Raw genomic sequence first — 7,104 nt, 5'->3', positions numbered from 1 at the left:
TTCAAAAGTCACCCTGATCATATAACACTAAGTAACTTTTACTGTGGCAGTATTAAGTACATCTTACTGGTCAGTATCAAGTGTAACAGTAGATGTAAGCAGAGAGTAGCACACAGAGCACAAGGCAGTAGCAACATGCACTAACTCTAAGCACTACAACACAGTGTGTACTCACACACACACACACACTCACACTCTCACACACACACACACACACACACACACACACACCTGCATTTGAGCAGTAAGACTGTCAATATAATTCATATGTATATATATAGAGAGAGTATCAATACTAGCTCGGCCGCTAGCTCAGTTAACTGGCAAAACAGACAGACAGGTAGAATTAGCCAATCACAAAAAGGTAGATCAGATTCTGCCCAGCGACAGGTTGCTAAGGTCAGCTAAGGCCCTGCGGTTGCTACGGCGATTTCAGGATCTGCCTTGAAAAATGTCTCAAAATTCTAAAGGATTTGGCTTCTGACAAGGTCCCGAACAATTGCAAACTGTGAGAAAACCGTAACTCCTGTCCAAAAACCGAAAACACCGTGAGAGACACAGAAGCCGGCAGATTCTGACAGTGTTTATTTTATTCACATATTCCTTAAAATGAGCGAGTAAGCTCAGTGTGAACACAGAGTGAGATTCTTTTGAAAAGAGAAGACGATTACATTAGGTTTAATGGGGAGCGAGACAGGGATTGCCGCCGGTCTCGGCCCCCCCGTTTAAATTTTGTGCAGACCCCGCCTGTCAACTTCACATTTTATGAATCCCAACACCTATGTCTATATTTTGACCAAAAATTATTTGTCTCCTTTTTACGGTTTGGCCGTGAGCTCGAGTTAAAAATAAAAATGAAGGTTATAGTTTACTGCTTCTCACACTCTAGCTAACTGCCGCTTCCACTCTAACTTTGAAGAAAAAGTGATTTCCACTCCTTGTTTGACTGCTCATAGTTTGAAAAGTTTACATGTTATGTAAAAACAGTTTGGTGTTTTGGAGAGAGCACAAGTTTTCCTCCATTTTAAAGTTTGAATCATGTTTCTACGTGCACGTATGAGAGAGCTAGGTGACTATTAAAAAAGGTGAAATTTTGTGTTTTTAAAAAAAAATTCCCATTCATTTTCAATGGAGAAATATTCCCGTTTTTTTGGGAATAACTTTGGGAAACTTTGGAATTTCAATACCAAAAGTCATAGCACCCATCCCCCGATTGAGCCGCACGTTTTGATGTATATATTGTCTGGGTTTTCTCAAAGCTGTGGGAGGAGTTACGCGCCGAAAAACGGCGGAAGAATAAGAATAATATTAAGTATGGAGAAGATTAATAGTTGCCTCGGGGCTTCGCCCCGAGGCATTCCTCTCCAGCTTCTGGAGTGGAATGCCTCGGAGCTTGAACCCCGTGGCACTAATAATAATAATAATAATAATAATACTAGGGAAATATCATATACACAAAGCTACATTTAGTCACTCAAAGCTGTTTTTTGGTATTTCAAGGGGAAACTGAACATCCAGAGCATCTGTGACTCAAATAATAAGAAAACTATCAAAACATATCATTTGTGCTCTTTATTTACTCTATTTATTTATTTATTAACCCCCCTGGCTGCTGTTCATTGCTTTGTAATCTACATTAATAACTGCTTTTGTACTTAATTATTATTGTCAATAAAGTTTTACTGATGTAATACAAAGAAGGAAATTAAAGTGCGCCATTACAGGGAGGAGTCTTCAAAACTTTCAGCGAGCAGATAAAACTTATATATTATACACCACAGATTAATATTGATCAGTAACAGTTTAATATTGATCAGTAACAGGTTAATATTGATCAGTAACAGGTTAATATTGATCAGTAACAGGTTAATATTGATAGTAACAGTTTAATATTGATCAGTAACAGGTTAATATTGATCAGTAACAGTTTAATATTGATCAGTAACAGGTTAATATTGATCAGTAACAGTAAGTTTAATATTGATCAGTAACAGGTTAATATTGATCAGTAACAGTTTAATATTGATCAGTAACAGGTTAATATTGATCAGTAACAGTTTAATATTGATCAGTAACAGGTTAATATTGATCAGTAACAGTTTAATATTGATCAGTAACAGTTTAATATTGATCAGTAACAGGTTAATATTGATCAGTAACAGTTTAATATTGATCAGTAACAGGTTAATATTGATCAGTAACAGGTTAATATTGATCAGTAACAGGTTAATATTGATCAGTAACAGGTTAATATTGATCAGTAACAGTAGGTGAAGCAGAGTTACAGTGTTCAGTAAATATAAATGTCACAGCTTACCTTCAGAGACAGAACAGGACAGGAAACATACGAGGAGAAACACGACAGCAGACATCTTTCTCTTCTTCTCTTCTTAGTTTCCTCAACAAACTTCTTTATTGATTAATTCAGACCAGCGACACTTTACACTGATAATTACACTGTTAAAAGTTTGGACGTGAACCGTTATTTCTGATTATTTAGTCACGTAGCTGCTCCTGTCTCTGACTGACTGAATACTTTCGATTTCCTTCAACCGTACTGAGAGCGACATGGCGTCGGGTCCGTCCTGCTGCTTGGTAACGATGGAAACTCTTCCATGTTTATATTTATTATATATCATATTACAGCGACCCCAAACTGTCCACAGACTTCTTCTTCTTCTCCATATTTATCGGTGGTTGGTAAACAACGTTTTGGCACATTATCGCCACCAGCTGGTATAAGGACCGTTGTTCAGAACATCTAATAGTAATTACACCAAACTATATAATATAAAGAAAAAAATCTTCTCTGCCAACTTAGTTATTCTGAGATAATGAAATAAAATGTGACAACAGTGGTAAAATATCTATTAGTAAATCAAATAGTACATTTTCCTTTCTGAGCTTCTTTCTCATAACAAGCTCTACTGTTTCCTTTTGTCCTCAGAATTCACATCTGCCGGCATCATGCTTTCCTGTTAGGAATAGTGTACCGTTTAATCCTGTTTGTCTAAATCTGAGTCTTGAAATGATGGTTTCATCTCTTCTGAGCCTTCCTGCACACCTCATTTCCTCCACTGTCCTTTGAACTCTGAAAAACCATCACTTCTGTAATCCACCTGTATCATATCCTTCCACACTCAACCCTACTTAAGTTACTATCGGATAATGGTCACTTCCTACAGTTGTTCCTCTGAGTACTTCCTATGAACAAACACCTGCCAATGAATCTGAAACTGGTCCTGTTCTGGTATTAATTCTTGAACCTGTACCATCGTTTAAGCACACTAGATGTTTAATCTCTAATGATTCTTCTATCACCTTTCCATCATTATCATTAGAATTGATCCATAACATGCTATGAGCATTAAAATCCCCACTCTATATCACTCTCCCACCTAAATATCCAGCGAGTCCATCCATTAGCTCTACTGAAAGTCTACTACATTGACTATAAAAGTTAAGAATTTGGATATTTCCTTCTCTTGTCCAAACTTCAATTATCAAATATTCCGATGCCCTCTGTCCCTTTGCCCAAAACTCCCCTCTTCCTCTGTTTACACTCATAACCTGTGACAACAAAATCTAATGCTGGTCTAAGTCAGGTTTCTTGAATACATATGATTTCTGGTTTCTTCTTAAGGTCTGTAATGAATCCTTTAAATCAATTTGCTGATAGGCTTCTTGCGTTCCATCGTAGAATAATCAAATTGTCTTGTCACCTGAGTCTGTTTCCAGTCTTTTATTAATATATTCCCAGGATATATCTTTCATACTAAAACACTTTTCAGCTCCTTTTACAAACATTTTCATTTTATCCGTCTTGTACTTGTCTATCAGTGCAATTAATACATAGATAAAACCAGCATATCAATGTCAGTGCTGTATTGGGTTTCTCTGTTTGGTTTATCACTTTACAACGCCCATACTGTATGTTACCCTGTGTTGAACACCACAATGTCAACATTTATCCTGCACATTTTCTTTACAGTATTCAATTTTGTGATCACTTCCACATTTGAGACATTTCTGCTTCCCTTTGCAGAACGCTGTGACATGTCCATAGCTCTGTACACAGTGGTGCAGGGACATAGGGCCTGACTGGAAAGCTCATACACCCAATTTTAACCTTTTCTAGGAAACGCTATAGGCCCCTTAAATTCCCAAATCTATCAACTTTGCCGCCATTGATTGTTTTCTATTCACCTCGCCCCCTTGAACACAACGTTTGATTCTTTCTAAACCTTCTTTGATAGGAATACCTACAATCACTCTTCATGTCACTCTGCTCTCAACCAGAATCCTTCTTCTTCATCTTCCTTTTTTATCATTTTTCTTACACTTTTTTCTTTTTCTGCTTCTCCATTTTAACTGTTACCAGCAAATTTCCATCTGTCAGAATTTTAGCCGTTTCCTGTTCTCCTTTCTTCTTTTTCAATTCCCTGGACAATGCTATTGAGCTTTTACTGCTTTGATCATCATCGTCGTCGTCGTCGTCGTCGTCATCGTCGTTTGTAAATCAGCTTTGACTCAACCGCTCTCACTTCCACCTCACACCAACTAGACTAAACACTTTAGTTTTTCTTCAACAGTAAATTAAGAGAGAGTCATGACGTCACCCTGCTGCGTTCTCATGTCAGGGGACTGAGAATAAAGATGGAAACTTTCCCATATCAATAAATCTTTTGAAATGATGATTAAATAATGAAGTGAAGTGGGAATAAAACAATAATAAAGTGCTCAGTGAAGGTAAAGTCTCAGTATTTTTGTAGTGAAGTTTTCCCATCACACTCCAGATCTAGGGTATAATGAGTTCATCTCTGATTGGTGCAGATGAATCTCAACCTGTTTTATAACTGCATGACACTGAAAGTTTGCTAAGAGCCTGAATTTAATTGTTGCCCCCCCCCCACACACACACACACACCAACAGCCAGAGACAAATGTAGCTGATGCAGAAGCACTTCAAACCTGCATCATTCTGTTTTAGTTATGAATGTTAGGTTTGATTTCTAATGGCCAGCAGGGGGAGACTCTGAGTCAGTGGAGTCTCACTCTGCTGTGTTTTCCTTCAATAAACCAAATGTACCGTGTATCCACAGAAACAGTATTAATGAGAGTGTACCAATGTACTTGATCACTCTTGGAACAGATTTGCTTTTATCTTAATGAATACAGCTGCAACACGTCCAACAGGTCATCTGTAATCACCTGATGTTTGAGTTTAGGCTTGATGGCTTAATTTAGTCATTTTTGTGGTCATGTTTCAGTTTAAGTTTGATTAAGACATATATGTAAATATGTGTGTATGTACATATGTATATATCCACCAGGACAAAATGTTGTCTTGTTGTATTGATCCATATTTTATCATATCAGACTAATGCTTACCTTGGAAAAAGGTTGAACAAATTCATCCATGTCTGAGGTATTTGTTCTTGATTTCTTATGAGCTTAGATTCTTTCCTGTAACATGGTGTGACTACAGGAGGTTAGGACTGCTGACAGTGTGGAGAAGCAGCAGCACCAGGCTTGGTTTGTTTATAGGCTTTAAAACATGATGCATCACACAGCATCAAGTTTGAAGTGATCTGAATGTAATGTAGGTCAGACTGTGAGCTTTTGTTAGCAGCAGCACAACATTCATGAACCAACTGAGAGAATAGATCAACTTAGTAGAAAAGTCACCATGATGATATCTTTAAATAACAGCAGACTGCTTCATAGTAGCTCTGTGGTTGTGTGACTGAGCCACAAGCTGGCCTTCACACATGCTCAGATAGAGAGCCAATGGAAGAACAGAGGAGGCGGGATGTAGGCTGCTACAACCAATCAGAAGGTGGCTGTACAAAAATAAAATGTTTCTTAGAGTTTGATTGGAGGGTTTCAATGCATGTTTGCCAGCCTCTGTCATCACTGATGAACCCAGCAGTAAAGTTTATGTTTCTATGTGTTAAAATGGACTTTAAAGTTTGCCTCCACTGTAAAAACAGTGTTGTAGTTGTTGCTGACAGTGAGGTTGATCTCTTCACAGATGAATGTGCTTCCCTGCAGGCGTCTCCTTCAGTTTCCCTGCTGGTACAGACTGATCAGAGGGAAGACAGCATGAAGGAAGTAGAATAAAGACTCTCTAACACACATCTAGCACAGACGTCTCCACAGTGAATGAAACAGTGTAAATACAGCAGTAGTCTTCTGCTCAGTAAAGACAAACCTTCACACTGTCACTCACAAAGTCAATGAAACATCATGTTAGCAGTAATCTGTGAGATGTTGGAGCCAGCAGACTTTTAGTAACTTCATGTGTTTGCTGCTGATGTCTAATGTTGCTGTCGTTATTTTTGACTAATTCAGCAACTTGGTTTTATACATAAAGGGTTAACTCAAGCTTTCATGTGACTGCTAATAGTGTATATATATAAGTTAGCATGTTTCCTGCAGAGTAAACCACACAGCAGCAGTCACACCTACAAAAGAGGAAGGAAGTTTTTGGCTGCAGTGAACAAAAGATCATTCTCACATCTTAACTTTTGTCAGTAAAGTTTTTTGAAATAAGATAAGCTATTCCTTTATTAGTCTCATTATGGGGAAATTTACAGCGTTACAGCAGCAAGTGGATATAAAATAAATAAAATAAAATGAATAAAGAACAATAAAAAATGCACAAGCAATAAAAACAATACTGGGGTAGAGCATAGCTCAGAGGGTAGGGCACCCGCCCCATGTGTAGAGGCTACAGTCCTCGCTGCAGGCGGTCCTATCCTGCATGTCATTTCCCCCTCTCTGCCTCCTGTTTCCTGTCTATCTCTACTAACCTGTACAATAAAGGCCCAAAAAATATACATACAAAATAAAAACAATATTAGTAAAGAACAATTAACATATTAACATTATGCACATTAGTAATATTGGTGTTGAATGATAATATACCTGATTCTGACAGCTGCAGGAAGGAAGGACCTGTGATATCGCTCCTTTGCACACTTTGGGTGAAGCAGTCTGCTGTTGAAGGAGCTCTGCAGTGATGTCCGAGTGTCCCTCATGGGTTAGGAGTTGTTATTCATTATTCTCCTCTCTCCCATCACCTCCAACAAGTCGAGGGGG

This window comes from Scomber japonicus, chromosome 22 (genome assembly GCF_027409825.1).
Source record: "Scomber japonicus isolate fScoJap1 chromosome 22, fScoJap1.pri, whole genome shotgun sequence".
Lineage (NCBI taxonomy): Eukaryota > Metazoa > Chordata > Actinopteri > Scombriformes > Scombridae > Scomber > Scomber japonicus.
Note: the sequence above shows the minus strand (reverse complement) of the source record.